Source organism: Papaver somniferum, chromosome 2 (assembly GCF_003573695.1).
Source record: "Papaver somniferum cultivar HN1 chromosome 2, ASM357369v1, whole genome shotgun sequence".
In the NCBI taxonomy this organism is placed as follows: Eukaryota; Viridiplantae; Streptophyta; class Magnoliopsida; order Ranunculales; family Papaveraceae; genus Papaver; species Papaver somniferum.
The window spans coordinates 102,377,684-102,389,627 of record NC_039359.1 but is presented as its reverse complement, the minus strand read 5'-3'; the positions used below and the strand labels follow the sequence as shown (position 1 = coordinate 102,389,627).

Sequence of the window (11,944 nt, the reverse complement as noted above, 5' to 3'; positions counted from 1 at the left end):
GAACCCAACCTGTGGGCTTCCATTTTTAATTTGTGGGCTTGTAATAATTTTTGTTTTTCTTTATTTTTTATTTGGGCTTGTAATAATTTTTCTTTTTCTTCTTTTTCTTTCTTTTATGGGTTTGTAATTATTATTGTTGTTTTTATTTTCTTTTATGGGTTGTGCTAATTTATGCTAGGCTAAGTGTAAAAAAAAAAAAAAAAAATTGCTCCTTATTTCAAAAACCAAAAATTTTCCCAAAAATCCAAACCCATTAAAACCAAATATTTTTCCCCAAAATCCAAACCCATTAAAACCAAATAGTGGGCTTTGTGTCTTTTCAATATGGGCCAACCTAGTGCTCTCCATGAATACATGTATCCCACAATAAAAATTCCATTATCATGTATTGTATTACCTCAAACCAATACCCCTTTTAAAGTAAATGCAAGCATGATACAAATACTTCCTATATTTCGAGGGTTCGATTCTGAGAACCCCTATACTCATGTAAGAGAGTTTGAACAAATTTGTCGGACTATGCAACCTGATCATATGTCCGAAGACTCTCTGAAATTGCGTTTGTTTACATTTTCTCTAAAGGAAAGGGCCAAAACATGGTTTTACGGTTTGAGACCACAATCAATCACCACTTGGGAACAACTCACTAATCAATTTTTCCAAAGATTTTTTCCACATCATAGGACCATCGCTATTCGTCAAAATATCAATTGTTTTGTCCAGTTGAATGAGGAAACTGTTTTTGACTATTTTGAACGTTTTAATGATTTGTTGAGCGAATGTCCACACCATGGATTTGAGAAGTGGAGACTTGTCGCTATCCTCTATGAGGGACTAGACTTTAAATCTCGAGCCATGGTTGAGTGTATGTGTAATGGTGAATTTATTGATAAAACTGTGGATGATGCATGGAAATTTTTAGCTGAGATTGCAGAGAAAACCCGTCACTGGGAGTCCATTAGGGAAACTGAGACACTGTCACATGATATTGGTGGTAATGAATTGAACTTTGGAAATAGCATGTCTAGTCCTTCTCATGTGTATGATATTGAATATGAACCTAATCTAGAGGAACATGAGTTGACTAATGACACCACAACTGCTAATAGGGACAAGTATGCATATTACTATGATGATGATGATGATGATGTTATGTTAGAAGAACATGTCTATGCTGAAAATGTTATGGAACCTTTGGGTTCAAATACATTAGGCTTCTCTGCCTCGACCTTCATGAATGATGTTTCTTCTAGTATTCCATATACATGTGATGTTGATACTGATTTTGAGCATGTGCATCTGTCCTATGAAGATGACTTAGGTAATATAGAATCTTCTGTTGACACTAATATGCATGAAAATATAATTGTTGTGTCTGATTCTCTACCTGGGTCACGTTGTGATGTTTCCACTGATTTGTCGATGCATGAGAATAATTCTTCTGATGATGTTGATGATTCTGATTTGTGTGAGCATGGTAAGCATGTTGTGACACGTGTAGAAGACTTAGGAGATGTTGATGTGATTAGTAATGATGTGCCTATCGTCCTACATAAGTCACAATCTGATGGCCTTCCACCCAACCTAGATTTGGTTTATACCCATATTGTCAAACCGACTTTTCTGAGAGTCCCTAATCTAGGCCTGGAACTGTGTGCTTCCCAAGTCCTCTTGGACTATTTTGCTTCTAAGTATAATACATTTGAGGAACCACAGTTGGAATTAGCATGTTTTCCCGTCCCTAGCACAGTTCACTTTGAGTTAGACCTTGTGCATGATGAACCCCCGAAACTGCGCGATTTTGTTTTCAAAATTATATCTTCTGTAAAATCCAGGTTTGGGGGTAGCTCATTTTGTTTCACAGCTTCACTTGCATGCCTATCATATTATTATTGTGTGAAGCTGTTGAAACCTCTACACTTTGTCTTTTGGGTTGATCCTCAACTCTTTAGATTGTTAGTGTATGGTGAATTTTTTGTATATAATCCAGTAGATAAAATTTCTTAAAACCCTTTTGTTCCTTTTGTATATATTTTGCTAATCCAATATGATCTCGGCTGAAATATGTTGGATTTTTTTCCCTTGAATAACGGAGTTCTAATCTTGCTTTCGCCGAAATCGGGTATTCTCTTTCCTTTTTCTCTACTCAACATGATCCTCTTCATATGTTGTATTATAATTTTGTTCATATTTTGAAACATTGAGGACAATGTTTAGTTTAGGTTTGGGGGTGAAAAGTAGATACTTTGATAATATGCCATAATTGAAAACAAGAACTCCTTCTTTTTGAAAAAAAATGAAAAAAATCAAAATTAAAAATTAAAAATTGAAAGAAAAAAAAACATAAAAAATGGAGCTCATTTACCTTGAAATGTTGACTCTTGTGCAAATATGTAATTATTAGGAGTCTTAGTCTAGATATTTAGGCACCCTGATTCTAGCACAATTCACATAGTGATAAGAAATTTGCACGCGCACGATCTACCAATACATGTATAGCCTCGATCTTCAAGGTGTTTGATAGGAAGTCACGATTGCCAATCACTTTAGAATACTGAACGAAACTTGACTAGCTTGTTCTTTGGTTGGTTGGGATAGAAGGTGGAGGTTACATTAAGAAAGACAACCATCGAATTTAACTGGGTGCATCAAAAAGGGCTACCTCTTGCAAAGTGTCATGTAATTTTTTGTTTCTTTTTGCTTATTTATCAAAAGAGTTACCATGTTGTAAATAATTTTAATCAAAAAAAATAAAAAATAAAAATTCAAGTATTTATCAATTCCATCTTCTCTTGTTCCAAAAATAAAAGAGAGTAGTCAATGTAAATAAGAGTCATGTAAAGAGTCATCTTTTGTGTTTTTGTGTTATAAGCAAGGTAGGGTGTATGCCATTGATGTACAACGCGAGTAATTGTGAAATACCTCCAACTCATTCACAATTCTCGTAAAGTCCGGACAGCTAGCTAGATTTCGACCTCGGTTCTTAGCCTGAGAAACTATCTCTTGGTGATTAGTAGTCATAACATCCGATCTTTCTTTACACATGTGTAGATACACTTTACACTCTTATCACATGTCTTTATTTGTTATCAGTGCTAGGATTGTGCCTTTGATAGCTAGATTGACATCTCCATTTTGCTGTGAGCTTCTACTGTCTTGCACATGTCACATTTCATGGAATCTGAGCTTATATTTTGTCCTAGAACTTTGTAGGTACGTTCTAAGCAAACCTTCACGAGACTTCAACTCGTCCACTAGGGACACTTAGTGGTTTAAAAGGCTTAGTGCATACGCTAAATGCATTCGAGAGACCAGCGCCAGTGGTATAGGTAGGATTTCCTTAGTTTTGTTTTACTTGAGAACAAGTAAAATTCAGGTTTGGGGGTATTTGATGAGTGCTAAAAAGTGCATATTTCTATATATTTTTCTTGGCATTTAACTCAACTTTTGTGCATTAATTCTACATTTTATCCCATATTCTGTATTTTCATTGTTTTCAAGAATAAATATTTTTCTTACTTAATTTTGCATTTTTAGGTAATAAATAAAGTTTGGATGAATAGCAGAGCGGAAAAGAGCAGAAAAGTAGTGAAAAGCCGGGAGGAATTACACAAGGTAGCCGCGAAGAATGTTGTGCACAAGACCAAAAGGCTAGAAGTGGGCTTGAAGAAGAAGAATTGTCCTTAAAGAAGATATGGGCTTGGCATACCCAAGGCCCAAAACCCTTACTCAAACACATTTACACTATCCAAGCCCGTCTCGGATTTCAGCCGTCAGATCGAAGCATTTCAGCATCCTACGGTCGATCCATCATCGCACATCAAACTCCGAAGCCCCCGCTTTACATCGCAACGCCCATCTCCATCTTGGGTCGTCCGTTTTGCTACATCCCTTCATCCGACGGTCGCTCCACGATTACCTCCGTATCGCCGTTGGATCCACCTACCATCTTCCCATCCATCGCTCCTTGTCGCAGATCATCAAACCGCGCTATCCCCGCTTCACACCCTAGCATCCAGAACCCATCGACCTAAAACAAAAATCTCCTTCTTCCCAAATCAATTTTCCCCAAATTTCTCTCTTCTTCCCCCGACAGTTGCAGTCGAGCTCTGCTCCTGCCTCTCTTCCATGTCCACTGCCACCCTCTGCCTCACTACCATCTCCATACCCCGACAACAACTCAAACCCATCTCCCTAGCCTAGTTATTTTCCCCATCTCACAACCACTGAAACCCTAGGTTTTGGGGTGAGTAAAATAACTCGAACTAGGGAACAATTAGAGCAGCAAAGGCACCAGGAGAAGCAGAGAAGACATGGGTCGATGCTAATTGAGGAGATTTGTCACATCAAGGTAAGAAAAAAAAACCCAAACCCTAATTTCAGTTAATTTGGGGATTTTCGAGAAAACCCTAATTACTGCTAGGGAGAGCATGAGGAAGAACAGTGGCAACATGGGTATGATTAAATTAGTCGAATTAGGTGAGAAACCCTAATTTTGTCACTGTTCAATTTGGGGATTTGGGGGAATTTTTCTGTAAACCCTAATTTGGGTGTCTGGGTATAAAAAGGGGACTGTGGGTGTGAAATTGGCTTATGCTGGAATAGCCAGTGTCCAGAACTTAGTTCTGTTAATGTTCAATTTCAGTTTCAAATCAATTTTAGTTAATTTTCAATTTCTGTTTCATTTCATGTTTAATTCCATGTTCATTTAGTTTATGTTCTTATAATTTCTGTTTGTTTCTAATTTCAATTTAGTTTTGTGTTTAATGTTAGTTCACTGTGATGTTTAGTTTCTTCAATTCTCCTAGTGCATGTTCCTGTTGATGTTTGTGTTCCATGTAATGTTAATGTACCTGTTATGTGATACATGTTTAGTGGAATGTTAGGCTAGAAACCTCAGTGCACTGATTTGATTGAGCAATGGGAGAAATTAGTGCTCATAGCAAGCTAATTCTCTTTCCATTCCATTTGTATGCTTAGGATGCATTGTTTTGATTGAGCAATGGGAGAAATTAGTGCTCATAGCAAGCTAATTCTCTTTCCATTCCATTTGTATGCTTAAGATCCTAATTTCAACCTAGAGTTGCATTGTTTGGCTAGGACACAAAGGTGGATTCTAAGCCTTGGCTTAGCCACAAATCCTTTACAATCACTTATAAATTCAATTCTGTTTTGCCCCCTGCTCAGCTAAATTTCTTAGCTATCTTGTTGTTTATTTCTTGTATTTTGAAGCTTGCTGTGCATTGAAATCAGTGCACTGCCTTCCCTGCCCTTGGCTCATAGCCTTGGTTCCTTGTTGTTTTACCATCTCTGTTTCACTGTCACTGCAACCTTGTGACCTTGCATTTAGTTTTGCATCAATTATCAGCATAGTGAAACTTCAACTATACACCCCAAGTCCCTGTGGAGATGACCTGTTCTTGCACATACACACTACAATGACAACTGTGCACTTGCAGTTTAACATGTAGGCCTTCTTATCCTCTGTCTTATTTTCTTACATTTTTAAAAGCCTACCAAGTTTTTGGCGCCGCTGCCGGGGACTTGGCATTGTGTGGTTGCTGTTTTTCCTTGCTTTCTTTTGCTGCTATTCACTTGCATATCTTGCATTTAGTATAATCATTTAGTGTAAGCATTTATCTCATCATAACTTGCATTCATTACTGCATATTCATCTTTGCATTGCATACTCATTGCATCTTGCTGTCCTGATTGCATATCATATTTGCATATTAGTCATCTTTACATTCTTGCAGTCAATCTTGCATTACAGTTCTTGTTCACTGCCTTTCTTTGCTGTCCTTGACATTTTTGTTGAGTGACCAGGTACTGTGACCTTGCTGTGAGGCTGAGAACAAACCTCTGGTGCTGTTGTGCTGCTGTGAAGCCCAAATAGAGCTGCTGCTGCCAAGCCTGCAACATTGCCCCTGTTCAGCTACTGCTTGTGGTGCTGCTGAACTTGTGGTGCTGCTGTTGCTGCTGAGATGTTTCTCCTGGTCCTGCTGCTGTGCCTCAGCTGTTGCTGCTGTGCAAAGGCAAGCTGCTGCTACCTCCTGCTGGTCCTGCTGCTGCTGTGATCCAAAGCCCAACTGGGCTTTTGCAACCAAACCGAACAGCTGGGCTGTGCTTTATAGGTAAGCCTAAACCCATTAAGAGAACCCAACCTGTGGGCTTCCATTTTTAATTTGTGGGCTTGTAATAATTTTTGTTTTTCTTTATTTTTTATTTGGGCTTGTAATAATTTTTCTTTTTCTTCTTTTTCTTTCTTTTATGGGTTTGTAATTATTATTGTTGTTTTTATTTTCTTTTATGGGTTGTGCTAATTTATGCTAGGCTAAGTTTAAAAAAAATAAAAAAATATAAAAATATAAAAAAAAAATTTTGCTCCTAATTTCGAAAACCAAATTTTTAATCCCTTAAAAAAACCAAAGTTTTCAAAACCCATAAAAACCAACTGTTTTTCATTCCCATCAAAACCAAAATTTTCCCATAAAAAAACCAAATTTTGAAAACCCATTAAAACCAAATTTTTTAAAAAAATGGGCGAGTGTGTGAATAAACTCCGTAGTCTCCATGAATACATGTACCCTAACATAATAAGCCAGTTATCATGTATCGTCTTACCCCAGACTGATGGCCCATTTGAACTAAACGCAAACATGATACAAATACTTCCTATATTTCGAGGGTTCGATTCTGAGAATCCCTATAACCATGTAAGAGAGTTTGAACAAATTGTCCGGGCTTTACAACCTGACCATATATCCGAAGACTCTTTGAAATTGCGTTTGTTTACTTTTTCTTTAAAGGAAAAGGCCAAAACATGGTTTTACGGTTTGAGACCGCAATCAATCACCACTTGGGACCAACTCACAAATCAATTTGTCGGAAAGTTCTTTCCACATCATAGGACCATCTCTATTCGTCGAAGTATTAATTGTTTTGTCCAGTTAGATGGAGAAACACTTTTTCATTATTTTGAACGATTTAATGATTTGTTGTTTGAGTGTCCTCATCATGGCCTCGAGAAGTGGAGACTGGTCGCCATTCTTTATGAGGGACTAGACTTTAAGTCTCGAGCCTTGGTTGAATCTATGTGTAATGGTGAATTCATTGATAAAACTGTGGACGATGCATGGTTATTTCTAGCTGAAGTTGCAGAGAAAACCCATCAGTGGGAAACCTATAGGGAAACTAGGACCATGCCACATGATATGGGTAATCACCATGAGTCAGATGTTGATTTTCCCAATGAGCTTAATTCTGGATATAGTGTTTCATACCCTATTGCTGAAAATGTCAATCCATATTCACCTATTTTAGAGGCAGATGTATGGACGAAAAACATTAATGGTTTTGACAAAGTAGGATTTTCATGTATTTGTGATGATGATGATTATGATGATGTTATATTAGAAGAACATGTCTATGCTGAAAATGTTATGGAACCTTTGGGTTCAAATACATTAGGCTTTTCTGCCCCGACCTTCATGAATGATGTTTCTTCTAGTATTCCATATACATGTGATGAGGCTACTGATTTAGATATTGTGCAGTTATCCTGTGAAGAGCATGACTTAGGTAATGTTGAATCTTCTGTTGACACTAATGATCCTATGCATGAAAATATAGTTGATGTGTCTGATTCCATACTTAAGCCACAATATATTGCTTCTTTTGATGTTAATTTGGATATTTCGGATAACCATGATTCTGAATTTGGACTTGTGAAATTGTGTTGTGATGATGAGCATGCTACACAACTTGATTATGATTTAGAAAATGCTGATGTGACTGATAATATTGGTACTTTTGATCTCATGCATGTGAGAAACTTAGATGTCACCTTCTTGCCTAAGTCACAGATTGAGATTATTCCACCCAACCTAGATTTGGTTTGTACCGATATTGTCAAACCAATTTTTCTGAGAATGCCCAACCTAGGTTTGGAACTGTGTGCTTCCCAAGTCCTCTTGGACTATTTTGCTTCTAAGTATAATACATTTGAGGAACCACAGTTGGAATTAGCATGTTTGCCCGTCCCTAGCACAGCTCATTTCGAGCTAGATCTTGTGCATGATGAACCCCCAAAACTGCGAGATTTTGTTTCCAAAATTTTATCCGTTGAAAAATCCAGGTTTGGGGGTAGCTCATTTTGTTTCACAGTTTCACTTGCGTTTCTTTCCTATTATTATTGTGTGAAGCTGTTGAAACCTCTACACTTTGTCTTTTGGGTTGATCCTCAACTCTTTAGATTGTTAGTGTATGGTGAATTTTTTGTATATAATCCAGTAGATAAAAATTTTAAAAATCCTTTTGTTCCTTTTGTATATATTTTGCTAATCCAATATGATCTCGGCTGACATATGTTGGATTCTTGCCTTGAATAACGGAGTTCTAATATTGCTTTCGCCGAAATCGGGTATTCTCTTTCCTTTTTCTCTACTCAACATGATCCTCTTCATATGTTGTATTATAATTTTGTTCATATTTTGAAACATTGAGGACAATGTTTAGTTTAGGTTTGGGGGTGAAAAGTAGATACTTTGATAATATGCCATAATTGAAAACAAGAACTCCTTCTTTTTGAAAAAAAATGAAAAATGAAAATAAAAAATTAAAAATTGAAAAAAAAAAAAAAATGGAGCTCATTTACCTTGAAATGTTGACTCTTGTGCAAATATGTAATTATTAGGAGTCTTAGTCTAGATATTTAGGCACCCTGATTCTAGCACAATTCACATAGTGATAAGAAATTTGCACGCGCACGATCTACCAATACATGTATAGCCTCGATCTTCAAGGTGTTTGATAGGAAGTCACGATTGCCAATCACTTTAGAATACTGAAAGAAACTTGACTAGCTTGTTCTTTGGTTGGTTGGGATAGAAGGTGGAGGTTACATTAAGAAAGACAACCATCGAATTTAACTGGGTGCATCAAAAAGGGCTACCTCTTGCAAAGTGTCATGTAATTTTTTGTTTCTTTTTGCTTATGTATCAAAAGAGTTACCATGTTGTAAATAATTTTTTCAAAAAAAAAAAAAAACGATGTATATATTCAGAAAAATATCAAAAAAAAAAAATCAAGTATTTATCAATTCCATCCTCTCTTGTTCCAAAAATAAAAGAGAGTAGTCAATGTAAATAAGAGTCATGTAAAGAGTAATCTTTTGTGTTTTTGTGTTTTTGTGTTATAAGCAAGGAAGGGTGTACGCCATTGATGTACAACGCGAGTAATTGTGAAATACCTCCAACTCATTCACAATTCTCGTAAAGTCCGGACAGCTAGCTAGATTTCGACCTTGGTTCTTAGCCTGAGAAACTATCTCTTGGTGATTAGTAGTCATAACATCCGATCTTTCTTTACACATGTGTAGATACACTTTACACTCTTATCACATGTCTTTATTTGTTATCAGTGCTAGGATTGTGCCTTTGATAGCTAGATTGACATCTCCATTTTGCTGTGAGCTTCTACTGTCTTGCACATGTCACATTTCATGGAATCTGAGCTTATATTTTGTCCTAGAACTTTGTAGGTACGTTCTAAGCAAACCTTCACGAGACTTCAACTCGTCCACTAGGGACACTTAGTGGTTTAAAAGGCTTATTGCATTCGCTAAATGCAATCGAGAGACCAGCGATAGTGGTATAGGTAGGATTTCCTTAGTTTTGTTTTACTTGAGGACAAGTAAAATTCAGGTTTGGGGGTATTTGATGAGTGCTAAAAAGTGCATATTTCTATATATTTTTCTTGGCATTTAACTCATCTTTTGTGCATTAATTCTACATTTTATCCCATATTCTGTATTTTCATTGTTTTCAAGAATAAATATTTTTCTTACTTAATTTTGCATTTTTAGGTAATAAATAAAGTTTGGATGAATAGCAGAGCGGAAAAGAGCAGAAAAGTAGTGAAAAGCCGGGAGGAATTACACAAGGAAGCCGCGAAGAATGTTGTGCACAAGACCAAAAGGCTAGAAGTGGGCTTGAAGAAGAAGAATTGTCCTTAAAGAAGATATGGGCTTGGCATACCCAAGGCCCAAAACCCTTACTCAAACACATTTACACTATCCAAGCCCGTATCGGATTTCAGCCGTCAGATCGAAGCATTTCAGCATCCTACGGTCGATCCATCATCGCACATCAAACTCCGAAGCCCCCGCTTTACATCGCAACGCCCATCTCCATCTTGGGTCGTCCGTTTTGCTACATCCCTTCATCCGACGGTCGCTCCACGCTTACCTCCGTATCGCCGTTGGATCCACCTACCATCTTCCCATCCATCGGTCCTTGTCGCAGATCATCAAACCGCGCTATCCCCGCTTCACACCCTAGCATCCAGAACCCATCGACCTAAAACAAAAATCTCCTTCTTCCCAAATCAATTTCCCCCAAATTTCTCTCTTCTTCCCCCGACAGTTGCAGTCGAGCTCTGCTCCTGCCTCTCTTCCATGTCCACTGCCACCCTCTGCCTCACTACCATCTCCATACCCCGACAACACCTCAAACCCATCTCCCTAGCCTAGTTATTTTCCCCATCTCACAACCACTGAAACCCTAGGTTTTGGGGTGAGTAAAATAACTCGAACTAGGGAACAATTAGAGCAGCAAAGGCACCAGGAGAAGCAGAGAAGACATGGGTCGATGCTAATTGAGGAGATTTGTCACATCAAGGTAAGAAAAAAAACCCAAACCCTAATTTCAGTTAATTTGGGGATTTTCGAGAAAACCCTAATTACTGCTAGGGAGAGCATGAGGAAGAACAGTGGCAACATGGGTATGATTAAATTAGTCGAATTAGGTGAGAAACCCTAATTTTGTCACTGTTCAATTTGGGGATTTGGGGGAATTTTTCTGTAAACCCTAATTTGGGTGTCTGGGTATAAAAAGGGGACTGTGGGTGTGAAATTGGCTTATGCTGGAATAGCCAGTGTCCAGAACTTTGATGTTCTGCATATGTTCATGTTCTGTTTTGTGTAATGTTCATGTTCTGTTTTGTGTAATGTTCATGTGTTTAATTCCTTTCCCTGTTTTAATATCCTGTTGTTGCTGCTGTTAATGTGATGTTTGTGATGTTTGTTCCTTCATTGTTCATCTTTTGTTCATTATTTATGTTTTCATGTTCTCTAATGTTCTTGTTATGTATGTTCTAAACCTCAAATGCTAGGACTAGATGAAACCATGAATCAATAAGATAGTCTTCATCATGTGCAGCTCATGTCCAATGTTGTTAAGCCCTTAGACTAGTTGTACTTTAATCAGACAATTAGTACTTTGGTAACTATTTTAGCTGTGAGTAGAATATCCCTTAGGTTAATGGTGGATTCAACATCCTAGTGTTCTTTCATCTCTCTTGTTTTGTCAACTGTTAGCTTCTCAAATGTTAGGATTAGTTTACTGTTGTGTGTCAATGCTAGGTTAGAGCCTTAGAGCATTGAGTTGATTGAGCAGTGGGGAGAAACTAGTGCTCACTAGTGACTGTGAGCAAGCTGGTTCTCTTCCCACTCTAGATGAATGCCTAAAGCCATTGCCTTGGCTTTGCTTTTTTCCTTCCTTTTTTTTACTTCACTGTCTTCTTCACATCCCTGCCCTTGGCTTAGGCCTTGGTTCCATTGTTCTTGTTTAGTTTCATTGCACTGTCACTTTTCCTCATTCCTTCACTGCCACTGTTTTACTTTCACTTGTCCTTCATTTTGTTTGCTATTTTCTCCTGTTGCTTCAACTTCTCCTGCTGCTGCTGCAACTGAGTTCGGCTCACAGCACAAGCCCAGCTCATCATTAGGTTACCAAGCCCAGTTCTCAGTCATTACAAAGGCCCAGGTCACTTTTAAAGTAAAAGCCTGATTCAATCAAAGCCTGAACTCAATTAAAGGCCCAGTCCAATTCAGGTTTAAGGCAAAAGCCTAATTCAGTCCACCAAAGGCCCAGTTCACTGTCAA

General features: G+C 37.7%; 1 non-coding gene across 1 annotated transcript; it reads right to left on the bottom strand.

Moving 5' to 3' along the window:
- Window positions 1–693: 693 nt before the first annotated feature.
- Window positions 694–797, bottom strand: LOC113354639. The gene has a single exon (XR_003361974.1). It is a non-coding gene; the product is annotated as a small nucleolar RNA R71 (small nucleolar RNA).
- Window positions 798–11,944: the final 11,147 nt, after the last annotated feature.